Source organism: Arachis ipaensis, chromosome B10 (assembly GCF_059453495.1).
Source record: "Arachis ipaensis isolate K30076 ecotype BB chromosome B10, ASM5945349v1, whole genome shotgun sequence".
NCBI lineage: Eukaryota > Viridiplantae > Streptophyta > Magnoliopsida > Fabales > Fabaceae > Arachis > Arachis ipaensis.
Window position 1 is genome coordinate 17,095,632 of NC_142435.1, and position 16,406 is coordinate 17,112,037.

Genomic DNA, 16,406 nt, shown 5'->3' on the forward strand with positions numbered 1-16,406 from the left:
TTTTTCTAGGGCTTGGGTCCCCGATTTCTACCGGGATGACCGCTTCCACACCGTATGTTAATCGGAAGGGTGTTTCTCCCGTGGTCGTTTGCGGTGTGGTTCGGTATGACCATAGGATCGATCCGAGTTCGTCGGCCCATAGTCCTTTGGCTTCGTCAAGCCGTTTCTTGAATCCCTTGACGATTATTTTGTTTGCGGATTCCACCTGTCCGTTTGTTTGGGGGTGTTCTACCGAGCTGAAACGGTGAGATACGCGTAGTCCTTCTAAGAATTCTCTGAACTTTTTGTCAGCAAATTGGGTTCCGTTGTCTGAGATAACGATCTCGGGGATCCCGAATCGGGTGATGATCTGTCGCCAGAGGAATTTACGGCATTGGGCTGCCGTTATGGAGGCTAGGGGTTCGGCTTCGATCCACTTGGTGTAGTAGTCTATGGCGACGATGAGATACCGGAGTTGACCGGGTGCCGTAGGGAAGGGTCCGACGACGTTGATCCCCCAGGTGCCGAATGGCCGTTCTGCCGATATGATGCTGAGCTGGTGTGGCGCGGCTTGGTGGATATTGGCGTGCCTTTGGCATTTGTCGCAGCTTTTAACTATTTGTATGGAATCCCGGATAACCGTGGGCCAGAAGTAGCCTGCTCTGATGACTTTTTGGGCTAATGTTTTGCCTCCGACGTGGTGGCCGCAACAACCTTCGTGGATTTCGCAGAGTATGTACTCCGTGTTCTCGGGTTCGACGCAGTTGAGCAGGGGTTGCGAGAATCCGCGTTTGTATAGCTATCCTGTGACAACGGTATAGTTGGCGGCTTCCCGTTTTATTCGTTTTCCCTCTTTGGGATCCGGCGGCAGTGTTCCGTCAAGGAGGTACTGTAGGATAGGGTAGGTCTAAGATCCTTGGTTCGAGAGTGTCAGATGAGCGTTGGTTGTCGTTGACACGGAGGGTGACTTGACGACTTCCTGGATTAGCGATTTGTTACCGTGTCCTGGTTTGGTACTGGCTAGTTTGGAAAGTAGGTCTGCCCTGGCGTTTCGTTCCCTAGGGACATGCTGTATGGTAACTCGCTCGAATCCTTCTTTTAGTTTGTTTACCTTGGCGAGGTACTGTTGGAGTAGGGGATCTCGTGTCTGGTAGTCTCCGTTGATTTGGGAGCTGACTACCTGTGAGTCGGTGTTTACCTCTAGGACCTTTGCTCCGACTTCCTGAGCTAGAGCTAGGCTTGCCAGGAGAGCCTCGTATTCTACCTGGTTATTTGAGACTGGGAATTTGTATCGTACTGATTGTTCGATTACGACTCCGTTCTGACTTTCGAGAATGACTCTGGCACCTCCAGAGGTGACGTTCGATGAGCCGTCAACATGTAGTTTCCACGATTCGGGGGTGGAGTTTCCTGGGGTCATCTCGGCGATAAAGTCGGCCATGGCCTGTGCTTTGATCGCGTACCGGGGTTCGAACTTGATTTGGAATTGAGATAGTTCGATGGACCACGCTAACATTCTTCCCGCAAGGTCGGGTTTTTGTAGTACTTGTTTGACCGCCTGGTCGGTTCGGACCGTCAAGGGGTGGGCCTGGAAGTATTGTCGCAGGCGCCGGGAGGCTGTGAGGAGTGTAAAAGCTAATTTTTCTAGTTGTGAGTAGCGAGTTTCCGCTTCTTGCAAGACTTTGCTTATGAAGTAGATAGGTTCTTGTTCCTTTCTCATGTTTTCACGGATGAGTGCTGCTACGAGTGCCTCTTCCGTAATGGAGAGGTACAGGTAGAATGTTTCCCCTGTTTGGGGTTTGGCAAGGATTGGTGGTTCCGCTAGGACTTTCTTGAAATGCTGGAATGCTTCTTCACACTCCGTCTCACATTTAAAAGGGGCTCCTTTTTTCATTAGTTTGAAGAAAGGGATCGCTTTTTGAGCCGATGCCCCGAGAAAGCGTGATAACGCCGTCAATCGGCCGGTGAGCTTTTGGATGTCTTTGAGGTTTTTTGGGCTCGTCATTTCGAGGACGGCGCGACATTTCTCCGGGTTTGCTTCAACTCTGCGTTGCGTGATCATAAAGCCGAGAAACTTCCCTGCCTCCATCCCGAAGGCACATTTTGCCAGGTTGAGTCGCATTTGGTGCTTTCGTAGGGTGTTCATTATGACCTTGAGGTCGTCGGTGAGTTATTCGTCGGATTCAGTCTTAGCGAGTATGTCGTCTATGTAAACTTCTAGTTTGCTTCCGGACAGGTTTTGAAATATCTTGTTGACGAGTCTTTGATAGGTGGCTCCAGCGTTTTTCAGGCCGAAGGGCATCACTGTGTAGCAGTATGTCCCGTCTGGGGTGATGAACGCTATTTTTTCTTCGTCTGGTCGGTGCATCGGAATCTGGTTGTAGCCAGAATATGCGTCCATGAAGCTGAGGTATCGGTGGCCGGATGCGGCATCTACTAATCCGTCGATGTTTGTAGGGGAAAGGCGTCCTTCGGGCAGGCTTTGTTGAGGTCCGTGTAGTCGACGCACATTCGCCATTTCCCGTTAGATTTTTTCACTAGCACGACGTTTGCTAACCAGGTCGTGTAGGGAAGTTCCCTGCTGAAGTTGGCTTCGAGTAGGGCTTTGACTTGTTTCTTGACCTCGGCGGCTCGGTCTGGTGACATTTTTTGCCTCCTTTGTGCCACTGGTTTAGCTTTGGGGTCCACGGCTAGCCGGTGGGACATTAGGTCGGGGTTTATTCCCGGCATGTCGGCTAGTGTAAATGCGAACAAATCTCTGTTTTGCTTCAAGAGTTGGGAGAGTTCTTCTTTAAGATCATATGGGAGGTTCCTATTAATGAAGGTGTATTCCTCTTTGCTTGGCCCTATTTGTAGCTTTTCCATGTCTCCTTCTGGCTCTGGCCTGGGTTGGCCGTCTTGCCGAGCATCCAGGTCGGCTAGGAATACCCCGGCCGCGTCTCAGGATTTCCTCCTTAGGGCTAGGCTGGTGTTGTCGCATTCGGCTGCGACTTCTCGGTCCCCGTGGATGGTACCGACGGAGCCGTCGTCGGTTCTAAACTTTATGAGGAGGTATTTGGTAAAGATGACTGCGGAGAAGTCGTTGATTGTTTTTCTTCCGAGAATCACGTTATAGGCTGTGGAGTCTTTTAGGACTACGAATTCGGATAAGATTATCTTCTTTTGGTTGCTTGTTCCTATGGTGATGGGAAGGGTGATTGAGCCATCTGGTTTGAGAAAGTTGTCTCCGAGTCCCGTGACACCGTTGCGGTGTGTTTGGAGGTTGTCGTTGTGGAGCCCGAGCTTATCGAAGGCTCCTCGGAAGAGGATGTTCGAGTCTGCCCCGGTGTCTACCAGTATCCTTCGTACTAGTCATGTTCCGATTCTAGCCAAGATGACGAAAGGGGCGTCTTCGGCCGAGGTGCCGTGCTGGCAATCCTCTGGTAAGAAGGTTATCGTGTTGTCGGCCGCAATGGTTGGAGTCTGGTTTCTGACCGCCATTACTTTGAGATCTTTTTTCATTGTTAGTTTCGACTTGCTCGATATGTCCTTACCCGTAATGACGTTTACGATGATGGTCGGGTCGTCTTCTGGGCTTTCCCTGGGCGGTTGCTTTTGGGTTCTCGGGTTACGCCCGTATTTTTCCGGCGACCTGTCTCTTTCCGCACGTCTTGGTTCTCTGATGATTTTGGCAAATTCTGGGAGTTTGCCGTCTCGTATGGCCTGTTCGAGGGCGTCTTTAAGGTCGAAACAATCTTATGTTTTGTGACCATAACCTCGGTGGTAGTCGCAGTAGAGGGTTTTGTTGCCTCCCGTCCTTTCTTTGAGTTGTCGGGCTTTCGGAATGATGCCTCGATCTGCTATTTGGTGGTATATTTTAGTAATTGGTGCTGTCAGGGCGTGTAATTAGAGAATTTGCCAATTCTTGGTGGTCAGTTTGTATTTGTCGGTCTGGGGTGGTCCCTTTGATTCTCTCTGGGTGGTGGATTTTGGCGAGAAGCTGAGTTGCCGTGTTGGGTGTTGCCGTGCTGCCGTTTGTTGGCGGCGACAACCTGGCTGACTTCTTCGTCATTGATGTAATCTTTGGCGACATTCTGGATCTCGTGCATGGTCCATACTGGTTTGGTGGTGAGGTGTTTGCGAAAATCTTCATTCATGAGTCCGTTGGTTAAGCAAAGGCTCGTGACGGAATCCGTGAGTCCGTCGACCGTCAGGCATTCATTGTTGAAGCGGTCGAGGTATTTCCTTGTGGATTCTTCTTGTTTTTGCGTGACCCTTAGCAAGCTGATGGGGTGTTTGGCTTTGGTGATTCTAGTTGTGAACTGGGCCATGAACTTTCGTGTTATATCGTGGAAACTGGCTATAGATCCGTTTGGGAGGGCGTTGAACCATTTGATTGCCGGCCCTGCAAGGGTTACCGGGAAGGCTCTGCATCGGACCGCGTCGGCCGCTCCTTCTAGGTTCATCCTGGCCTCGAAGGTCGTTAGATGTTCTTGGGGGTCCTTGGTCCCATCGTACTTCATGTCGGTAGGTTTGTCGAAACCTTTAGGGAGTTTCGCTCTTAAGATTCTTTCTATGAAGGGTGTAGCTCCCATTATTGTGTGGTCGTTTCTTGTGCGCTTGGTATTTCGGTACCTCCGATCTTCGTCTGAGTCATGTTGACGACTTAGATCTTGGGAAGCGCTGCGGTTGTGTTTCTTGTTGTATCGTCGTTCCGGCGATTTCTCGTGACCGTGGTCGCGTGAGGTGCTGCGACCATCTCTCCTATCGTGTTGTCGAGTTGGTGACCTGCCGTGGCGAGATCTTGATCTGGAAGTTGCCTGGCTTCCGCGTTCGTTGTTGTGTTTTTCTCTATTAGTCAGTTTGCCTTCGAGCTCCTGGACCCGGAGGCAGAGATCCTGGATGATCTGTGCCGCTTTGTCCCTAGCTTTCTCAGAATGTCGTTGGTCCGTAACGACGTGGTCATTCGTGTGGTGGACAGTACTTGCTATTCTTGCTTGGTTTGTGACCTCCCGGTGTTCTGGAGTTGGGTTAAGCGGTCGAGAGTCATCTTGGCTTGAGGGGGTTTCCTCCAGGACGTCCCCCATCCGGCTCGGCTGGCGCAAGTTCCCCACAGACGGCGCCAATGTACAAGATGTCTCTGGTACGGGTTGAGAGATGGATCGAGAACTTGCAGGTTGAGGCAGATGCCGGATCACTTGACTGGAGCAATGGGGGGAGGTACCTGCAAAGACACTCCGACGCTCAAGTCAGAATGGATCTAAGAGGTATAAGGTGTGAGGAATGAATGAATACCTAGAGGGACTTGGGTCCTCCTTTTATAGGTGTTGGTGAGCATCTTATCTTATCTTATCTTATCTGGCTAAGATAAGGGAGATGTTTGAATTCGAAAGTCGGTTAGGAGCTCTAGAGGGCCGGTTTCGGGCCTTCCGGAAGATGGAGACGGGTCGGACCCGAGGAACCGGGTTCGGGTTTAGTCGTGGGTCCGGGATCCGTGGACCGGATCCGTAACACATTACAATGTAAATACAAGGAAAAAATGTTAATTAGCTAATATTTTTATTCTTGTTAAAGAACATTTTTAATTATTAGAAAAAAAACTATTTTTTTTTTGCTAACTCTATTCCTACAAACACTTATTAGTTAATCTAGATTACTTATTAACCATAATTTCTTTTTTATTCACAGAAGAAAATAAAATAAATATTGTTTTGCATTGAATAAGAAAACTTGTGAAATTGAGTAGTTTGATAGTGGATGAATGAGGAATAGTTGAGAAATGCTTGATATGACGTTTGAGTTGTTTTGTGTATGTTTTGCATTTGTTTGATTTTAAAAGTTTTAGAAAAACTAGAGAATTATCACTTTTAGTAAAAACCTATTTTTGAAGAATTTTGTCAAATCATAACTTGAGTTTCAGATTTTGAAATTGACTAGATTTTGTTTCAAATTGAAGATGATTTTAAGAGCTTTAAAATGATAAAAAGTTTGAGGAAAATGGAGTTTTGTAGAGAAAATTATGAACGTCGGAAGTTCAGTGCAAAAATCTTATTTCTACATCTTTTGAAAAATTGCAAAGTATTAGTGGCATGCATACGAAGACTGCTGCACGCAACGTGGGGATTTTTCACTGCCCAGTACCCACACGTACGCGGCGCAGGCTTGCGTACGCGGAATGGTCGCGTTGACAAGCATGCGTACGCAGCATGTTGCACGCGACGAGAGTCTCTCACGCTGTCTTGAGGATCGCGTATGCGAGTGTAGCATGCGTACGTGACTTGGGTATTTTGACACCCATGCGTACGCGGACAGGGGCATGCGTTCGCATGACCCCTATTTTGCTGAAAATTTGCTTTCCTTCATTTTTAAAAGATTTTATAGCTTTTCAATTTGAAGTTTTTAACTAGTAATTAGACTCTAAAACTAGTGAAAATGTAAGTTGATTAAACTCGTATTTTTTTGTTAGTGTGTTTAAAAGATGGTGACTTAGGCTTGGCATGTAAGTTGGAGGGACTTGTTATGTGAGTTGATGAAGAGTTGGATTGATGATGAATTTGAGGAATTGAGAGTTGACGATGGTTATAATGAGTTTGGAACTTGAAAAGGAACGATGGACTTGTTGGATAGCGATAGTGTGTAGGGAACTATATCCCTGGGTTGAACTATGATGATGTATTATTTTGGTGAGTGGCTATGTGCCTCGGGCAAGGGCTGTGGCAATCTCCCGCTTGTCGAGGTAGCGGTGCCCGCGTAGGGGTCGAAGCAGTCTCCCGCCTACGTTGAGATGTGAGGACTGAGGCAATCTCCCACTCACAAAACCGTTCTGCCACAAGAGTGAACTTGGGTACTATAACTCGAAAGAGTGAGCCGGACACTACATCCACGGGAGCTTTGAGACTGTGCGGGGTACTATATCCACGGATTGAGAGTGGCCAGGGAACTATATCCCTAGCGTGGCAGAAAGGCGACATCCCTAGTATGTGTCGGGTTGGTATTTTGAACCGACAAGTGATATCACGAGCCAAATAGGATAGACATTTATCATATGCATCTTCTACATGCTTGCTTGCTTTAATTACTTGAGTTATGCCTATTTAAATAACATGCCTAAATGCTAATTGATTTTCCTGCTATATATGTATACTATTTGTGCTTTACTTGTTTGCATTAAATGTGTTTTACTGGCGTTGAGGAGGATCGGTAGGCAGTGGCGATGGGATCACATGGAGGATAGGTTGGCGAAGGCTGTGGGATAGCGGTTACTGTTAGTTTAGAAATCCTTTAAGTTAGATTACCCTAGTTATGGTTTAATGTATATATTTTATTAAGCTTGAATAATTGTATCGATGTGAAGTTCTAGGATTGCCTTGGGCATCCTGAAACCTTATATCTTATATATTGGGTGCTGTTATCATACTGAGAACCTCCAATTCTCATACCATATGTTGTTGTTGTTTTTCAGATGCAAGTCGCAACATACTTCGGTGAGTTTACGGATGGTGACAAACCGGAGGATGGCTTCCCTTTTGTTCTATTTTATTTATTTTGATGTAGATATTCTCTCACATTAGTATATTGTACTAGTTGCCTTAGAGGCTTAATTTTGAGAGTTAGGACATTGTTGTTTTGTATTAAAACTCACTTATATCGGTATTTGGCTAGTCAGCCTAAACTCCGTAGGTTGTGACTAGTATTCTTTTGTCATTATTATACGTATGTATCTATATACCTTATGAACTTGTATCTTTATCCTATATATCCTATTTGTATGCTTTAGTTATCGTGTCTGAATGCTTCGCACTTTGTAAATTCGCTTTATGCTATTTTGAGCTTTTATTCCTTCATTGGGCTTCTAGTATTATTATTTTCTTCTATATTTAATACTATATGAGCTTTAGAACTGTCGTGACGCTTTGTTATCCTTCTCTTTACGGCTAGAGGTAAGGCTTAGGGTGATAAGATGTTACATTTATGGTATCAGAGTGGTTTATCCTTGTGAGCCTAAGAGAAGGACCAATTGTACTTCGTTGCACACTCTGGATTGTCTTTTTCTTTTCGTGCTACTTAGAATATCTGCTTGATATGCATAGCATGCTTGTTTGTGATACACATTTTGGGATAATTGATGTACTGACCTTGAGATATTGAGACTGATCACTTTGATATCAATTGTTTTGTGTAGATAGAACCCAGAATGGTGCTTCGTAGACAAGGTCGACCACGTACGTGAGGAGAAAGTAAAAGTAACTTGTTAGATGATAACCATGCTGAGTTCATGGAAGCAATGACCAACCTAGCTAACACCATGCAAACTAACATTGCTATGACTGCTTAGGCTATGGAAAGGATGGGACATGTAATGGAAATGGTAATGGAAGTGGAGATGGTACTTTTCGGAGTCGATGAGGGAGGCTAAGGAGTTGGAGCTCATGTAGCTGAAGCAGGGGTTTATGACCGTAGCAAAGTACACCAGCAAGTTTGAGGAGCTTTGTAGATTTTTTAGGGTTTGCCAAGGTGCTCCCGAGTCCTACGAAGGTTGGAAATGCATCAAGTACCAAGGAGGGCTCAAGGATGACATCATGATCACAGTGGCTCCATTGAAGATTAGGAGATTCTCCAAGTTCATGAACAAAGGAAGAGTTGTGGAAGAATGTGCTAGGAAGGTGGCTTTGGCGAGAGATACTCGTGAAGGTAACAACAACCGAAGCCGTGGAGATTAATTTCAACCAAGGGGACAGAACTTCAAGAGGAAAGGACACACTCCTCAGCGTCCTCAGGGTCAAAACAACTTCAGGGGAGCTAACTATGACCAGTTCTGCCAGGTAAGGGGAAGAGTTATATGCTTTAGTTATAGACTTCCTGGACATATTGCCAAGTACTACCGTCAGGGGAAGAATCAAGATGCAGGTTGGGATCAACAGCCAGGCCGTGTGTTTGCTTTGGATGCGGGTGATGCAATAGGATCGGATCTTCTGATGAGAGGTAAGCATATAAAGTTGGTATAGATTTTTGCTAGGTCCGAGGTTTAGCTTAGTTTTATTTTATAGAATGTTGCCGGTTGGGAGTGAAAGAGCTTAGAGTTCTATTGAAGGAACCAAGGAAAAAGGAAAATTTTTGGTACATGTAGCTGAGGAATTCGAATTCGGAATGACAAAAAATCAGAGTGGCGTAGTGGAAGGATGTAGGATGCTTCAGTGACTTGTTGAGTTGTGTGTGGACGGAGGTTTAAAGGAGGACCATTTTGGTTGGGTTTAATTTGGTGTCACAAGACGTCGTGGGAAAAGTTTGACTGGTTAAGGTCATTAGGAGTCGAGCCAGTATAGCCGAGCACACGTGAAAGCGCGGATTTATGATGGGGAAGAACTAACCTCACTTGTTTTTAGACAAACGGAATTTTGAGGGAAAAATTCTTTTCTTAGGTGGGAGAATGTAAGAACCGGATATTAATTAATCATTTAATTAAAATAGAATAAAAATATAATTTAATTGTCCGAAATAGGTTCAAAATTTAGAAGTCTTAATTAGAAAATTTAAATATGATATTTGGACTTAGCTGATTTTTTCGAGTGGGAAAATGTAATTTTCTTTGGAAAAATACATACCGGTAATTTAGCCGGCAGTACTGGCTGAAATCTGTCCAGAACTGAGTTCGAGAAAATAAAAATATCAGAAATTATTAGAAAAATATTTAGAATTGAAAACCAGACTCTAATTTTAAAAGTTTTGGCCCGAAGTTAGGCTAAACGAACCAAAAATACTAACAGGTTGGACCGGACTTAAGTTGCGCCCAAGCTCAACATATAAGAGCCTCGTTTAGAGGCAACTCAGCTCATTTTCACCCTCAAGAAGTGAGAGTCATGCTGAGCTTGAAGAAGAGAAGAGAAACCCCATTGGTACTATTTACTCTTCTCTTCCGTCAACGATAACTTGAGCTACAAAATTCCAATTTGCGTGTCGTTTGTGGCCACGCAAAGTTCTCGCCGAGCTCTTCAATTTTTGCTTAATAAAGTGATAAGAATTTTGAAACTCATACTCCATTCTTCTTCCCTAACAGTTTCAAAAATATTGGATATGGTTATTGAGTAATTTTTGTGATTTTGGGTGTTTAGGTACACTCTAGCACTTAATTGCTCTTGGATTTTGTCCCAATCAACGTTGAATAAGGTGAGAATTTTTAAATTCCTTGTGGTTTTGTGTATATATGAAACCCTAGGTTAATTTGTGATATTTTGTGTGTTTGCTAGCTTAAATTGGTATTGTGTGAAGTTGATTTGGTGAGTTAATTACTTGGATTGAGCTTGGTGGCTAGAGAATTGAGTGGAATTCAGAATCTTGGTATTTTGAGTTGCGTGGGAATCAGCCATGGTATGATTTCGGTTTTCTTTATGTAATATATAATGTTTCGTGAAACATAGGCTAGTGGACCTTAAGATAGGATTGAATTGATTGTTGATGAGTGTGGTTGATTATGAATATTGTTGAGGATCTTGTTATTGATTACGGAGGTTGGCAAATATTGATGATGATATAATGAATGATGGTAAAATTGATGCTTGATATTAATAAGGTTGTGTTATTGTTATTGTTGTTGATGAGTGTTGATGATGATTGAATTGGAAAATGATGATATTGATAGGAAATCTAAGGAAACTTGTGAAATTGAGCAGTTTGATAGTGGATGAATGAGGGATAGATGAGAAAAGCTTGGTATGATGTTTGGGTTTTTTTGCGTATGTTTTGCATTGGTTTGGTTTCAGAAGTTTTGGAAAAACTAGAGAATTGTCACTTTTAGTAAAAATCTGTTTTTGATGAACTTCAACATATCATAAATTGAGCGTCGGATTTTGAAATTGAGTAGATTTTGTTTCAAATTGAAGATGATTTTAAGAGCTTTAAAATGATATAAAGTTTGAGAAAAATAAAATTTTGTGGAAGAAGTTATGAACATCGAAAGTTCGGTGCAAAAATCTGATTTCTGCAGCTTTTGAAAAATTGCAAAATTTTGGTGGCATGCGTACGCGGACTACTGCACGCGACGCGGGAATTTTCCACTGTCTTGACAAGCATGCGTACGCCATGTGTTGCATGCGACACGAGTCTCTCGCGCTGTCTTGAGGACTCATGTACTCGAGTGTAGCATGCGTACACGACTTGGGTATTTTGACACCCATGCATATGCGGACAGAGGCATGCATACACATGACCCCTATTTTGCTAAAAACTTGCTTTCCTTCATTTTTAAAGGATTCTATAGCTTTCCAAACTTCTTTAACTTCTATTTGAAGTTCTTAGCTAGTAATTAGATTCTAAGCCTCTAAACTAGTATTTTTCTGTAAGAGAATTTGAAAGACGGTGACTTAGGCTTGGTATCTAAGTTGGAGGGACTTGTTATGTGAGTTGATGAAGCGTTGGATTGATGATAAATTTGAAAAATTGAGAGTTGATGATGGTTATGACGAGTTTGAAACTTGGAAAGGAACGATGGACTTATTGGATAACGATAGTGTGTAGGGCACTATATCCCTGGGTTGAACTATGATAATGTATTATTTTGGTAAGTCGCTATGCACCTCAAGTAAGGGCTGTGACAGTCTCCTGCTTGTCGAGGTAGCGACGTCGGTGTAGGGGTCGAGGCAGTCTCCCGCCTATGTTGAGATGTGAGGACTGAGGTAGTCTCCAATTCACATAACCTTTCTGCCGCAAGAGTAAACTCGAGTACTATAACCCGAAAGAGTGAGTCAGGCACTATATCCACAAAAGCTTTGAGAGTGTGCCGGGGACAATATCCACGGATTGAGAGTAGCCAGGACACTATATTCCTAGCGTGGCAGAAAGGCGACATCCCGGGGATGTGTCGGGTTGGCATTTTGAACCGACAAGTGATATCACGAGCCAAATAGGATAGACATTCATCATATGCATCTTCTACATGCTTGCTTGCTTTGATTACTTGAGTTATGCCTATTTGAATAACATGCATAAATGCTAGTTGATTTACCTGCTATATATGTATACTATTTGTGCTTTACTTGTTTGCATTAAATGTGTTTTACTGGTGTTGAGAAGAATTGGTAGGTGGTGGCGATGGGATCGCACGAAGGGTAGGTTGGCAAAGAATGTGGGACAGCAGTGACTGTTAGTTTAAAAATCCTTGAAGTTAGATTAACGTGGTTATGATTTAATGTATATATTTTATTAAGTTTGAATAATTGTATCGATGTGAAGTTTCAGGATTGTCTTTAGCGTCCCAGAACCTTATATCTTATATATTGGGCACTATTACTATACTGAGAAACTCTGGTTCTCATACCATATATTGTTGTTTTTCATATGCAGGTCGCAACCCACCTCGTGAGTTTGCGGATGGTGACAGAGTGGAGGATGACTTCCCTTTCTTTTCTATTTTGTTTATTTTGATATAGATATTCTCTCACTTTAATATATTGTACTGGTTGTCTTAGAGGATTAATTGCCTCAGAGGCTTAATTTTGAGAGTTAGGACATTGGTGTTTTGTATCAAAACTTATTTATATCGGTATTTGGCTAGTCGATCTAAACTCTGCAAGCTGCGACTAGTATTCTTTTGTCATTATTATATATATGTATCTATATACCTTATAATCTTGTATTTTTATTTTATATATCCTATCTGTACGCTTTAGTTATTATGTGTGAACGTTTCGCGCTTTATAAATCTATTTTATGCGATTTTGTGCTTTTATTCTTTCATTGGGCTTCTAGTATTATTATTTCCTTCTATATTTACAACTGTATGAGCTTTAGAATTGTCGTGACATTTTGATATTCTTCACTTTACAGCTAGAAGTAAGACCTAGGATGATAGAGTGTTATAGCTTTGACAGTGTTAATTATCATAGGATACTCGTAGACTTCATGATCTTTAACAATATTTAGGAGAATAGATAAAAGATCTTCTGTTTCAGATCCTTCATCACTATTTTTTATCCTTTTTATTTTATCTCTTATATTACTTTCAATAACGACATCAAATCCTTTATACACTTTTTCTGCCTCACATTTGGCTCCACACTCCACTTATAAAATGAAGCCATGTAGGAGATAAAAAAATACTAAATATAACGAATACACGTTCTACGATCCTTCCAAAATTCTTCAACAATGAAATGATGAATTGTTCTTGGTCCTTACACTTTTCTCCGAAAATTGCCTCAGTGATGGCACTTGTCAAAGAAGCAACATTCTTACTAAGAATAACACAAGATCCAGTATTATCAGAAATCCGTGTTATCAAATTCATTACCTCTTCTTCCCTTATTGATTTGAATGAACTCACACGCTTAGGGCTAAGAAGTTCCATTGAGCATATTCTTCTTAGTTGCTTACGGTGGCTATGTTGGTGGAATCATAGGTCAAGATATCTGCACCTAAATGTCTAGGTCTTTTGACAAAGTTGATATCATGGGTTTTAAACACTTCTTTGGCAACTTCCGGAGAAGAAACCACCATGATTGATGCTTCACCGAGCTTAAGGTGCATGAGAGGACCATATTTTTTTGCTAAGTCTCTCATACAATGATGGGGTAGAGATTTTTCAATTAAGTGGTGTATGCTACCGATTAGAGGTAGTGTCCATGGTCCCGGGGGAAGCTTCTCTTTTTTCTTGCTTGTGACTTTGGATTTCTTAGCTAACAATTTGAGAAGTTGTGATATGAAAAGGATGAAGATTATTAACGAAAATAAAAAGAAAGGTAAGGATGATGAGGAGTAGTGATGATTCTCCATGAGGAAATCAAATGTGTAGAGAAAGAGAGGGGTAAGTGATTATAAAGTTAAGATAGTGCTCCTATATATATTGGTAGATACTCAGGTGCAGTCGACTTCACGTGAAGTTGATAGTTGAGAGTTGTTAGATAAAAATTTAGTCAAATCAGTCAAACCATCTAACGAGTTATTAACTTCACGTGAAGTCGACTGCACCTGAGTTTCCACCATATATATTTATAGAGGATGAAACGGATGCATGTATAAATACATGATTTGTAAAAGAAATTATAATTTTTTATTAAATAAAAAATATTTTGTGTATTTATTTGTTTTTAATACATAACGTAACGTGTATTTAATTTTTATCCTACATGTTGTGCACTTTATTCTGTTTATTGTATAGAATAGAATGATTTAAAGGTTAATTTATAGGAAAATTTACACGTGTTAGTTTTTGGCAAAATTTATTTTTTTAAATTAAATATTTTCAATTGAAGAAATAGACTCACAATAACATCTTTAAAACTTGGAAATTAACTACTAACTAATAATAATGATAATAAAAAAAAAGCTGTATACAACAACAATAATAATAAACCACATGGTTGCGTAGGTGTTAAAATCAATTATTAATGTATTTATGTATAAATATATGTGGTTTAATTTATTTTTAATTTATATTCATATTCTAACATATATTTTATATTGGGAAAGCCCGCCTCGTCCGGTCCCGCCTAATGAGGCAGTCCTAAAATTCCATTCCGCCCTGCCTAACTGCGGACTGGTGGGCTAAATTCGCCAAAACTCCTCTCTTTTTTTTTTACTATTAACTACTAAATAATATATATAATTTCACAATCATATTAATAAATTTATAATTTCTAAAGACATAAAAAATTATATTTTTTATATTCATAAATATTAAAGTCTTTGAAATTATAAAGATCTAATAAACATAATTATAAACCAAGTTTTTATCCAAAACATAATTATAAATATTGTCTCCAAAGAAAAATAAAACATAATCCAAAACATAATTATAAATATTATCTCCAAAGCAACATAAACATAATCCAAAACACTCAATTTTCATCTTCGTATTCTTGTAAGTTAGGTTGGAGGAAATTAGATTTTGGATAAAAAATTGCAAAAATATCTCTTTGTAAAAAAAAAAAAAATAATAAGCGCAACGGAAAAACCCGTCCCGTCAAAGTCCGCCAAAATCCGTAGTTTAAACGGTGCGAGTTAGACAGACTTTTGATTTTTGGCAGTTCTAATTTTTTAGTCTAATATGTCTTTTTTTAATGGATTACGCGAGTTAACCCAATAGATTTAGGCCCATTTATTACTTTATTGGTGACTGATTTTATTAATAGCTGATTCTGATGTAAACCCAGGAATAATCCAACTTATATATTGCTTGTATAGATGCAGGATTCTTTGATTGACTTAGAACCTTTGTCATACCATATTTTTCATGTTTCTTCAATACAAAATATTTATACTATGCGTGTGTATATATGATATAGATAGGTGCCTTCTGCTGTGCTCCCAAATCAAGGGGCAGGATCCCATAATAACGAGTGAAATAGGTAAATATTATTAGGTATCCTAAATGCACATGTTAGCTGCGGTGACAATAGTTAATTGGTCAACAACAACCTACTTGAATTTCCCTTAAGTAAATGTGAGATATTTAAATCTCATTGTAAATTTTTCAATAAAATTTTAATTTATGAAAAATTAGTCATTAACTTGTTAAATTGAAAATTAAATGGGCCACCAAAATTAATTCCGTTATTAGCACTAAATTCCAATAAATTTATTTTCGTTTTATTTTTTATTTTTTGGTTTTTGGTCTTACACTCTCTCACACACTCATTAGTCATTAGTATGGATTCTTATATTTTACTGCCATGGTTAGGCCCATGTTCCAAACCCGGTTAATTAGTTGAATGGATTTTCGTTAAGGAGTTGGGCTTCTATATAAATTTCAGCCCAAATCATTCAACCTAACAAAATTAAGCACAAATTCGTATGCAAATGAGGCTTAATTGAAATGACACATTAGCATGCTTTTTAATATGCCGCATCTGGATTTAAACTTTGGCAATACCAAATGATGGATAAAAATCTTTAAAAATGTTGGATGTGTGAGTGGATAGTTTGTGTGTGTAACACCTTACCACACAAAATTTTACGTTTAAGCTGTAAAATAACTTTACCACACAAAGTTTTACACTTAAACCATAAAATAGAGATGGTGTAGTATTACGACCTCTAAAATAAAAATTTATACAAATAGTAATTGAAATGATATAATATATACAAGGAGCCTTGAAAAATTGGTAAAAGAAAATCGCAAAATTAAAAAACGCAACGCTTAGAAAATAACGTAACTTGCGTACCAAGAAAGCTATGATTCACTAACATATATACACAGAAGAGAAGAGTAGAGGGTCAAGAGCAATGTTCTGAAAACCGGACCGGACCGGCCGGTTCAACCGGATTAACCGGGAACCGGTCATCTGGCCGGTCCGGGTAATTCTTAAAACCATTCTGCAAAAAACCGGTAAAAAAACCGGTCAAACCGGTGGTTAACCGGTGAATCGGACGAACCGGACGGGTTTTTCAGAAGACCGGTTTTGCCATCCTTATAGAAAACGGTGTCGTTTTTCTGATGCTTGAAAAAAAAAAGTTCG

The 16,406-nt window shown here is 40.8% G+C and overlaps 1 pseudogene; it reads right to left on the reverse strand.

Annotated features, from left to right (window-relative positions):
- Positions 1-12,777: 12,777 nt before the first annotated feature.
- Positions 12,778-13,722, reverse strand: LOC148579267 (premnaspirodiene oxygenase-like; annotated as a pseudogene).
- Between the last annotated feature and the right edge of the window lie 2,684 nt (positions 13,723-16,406).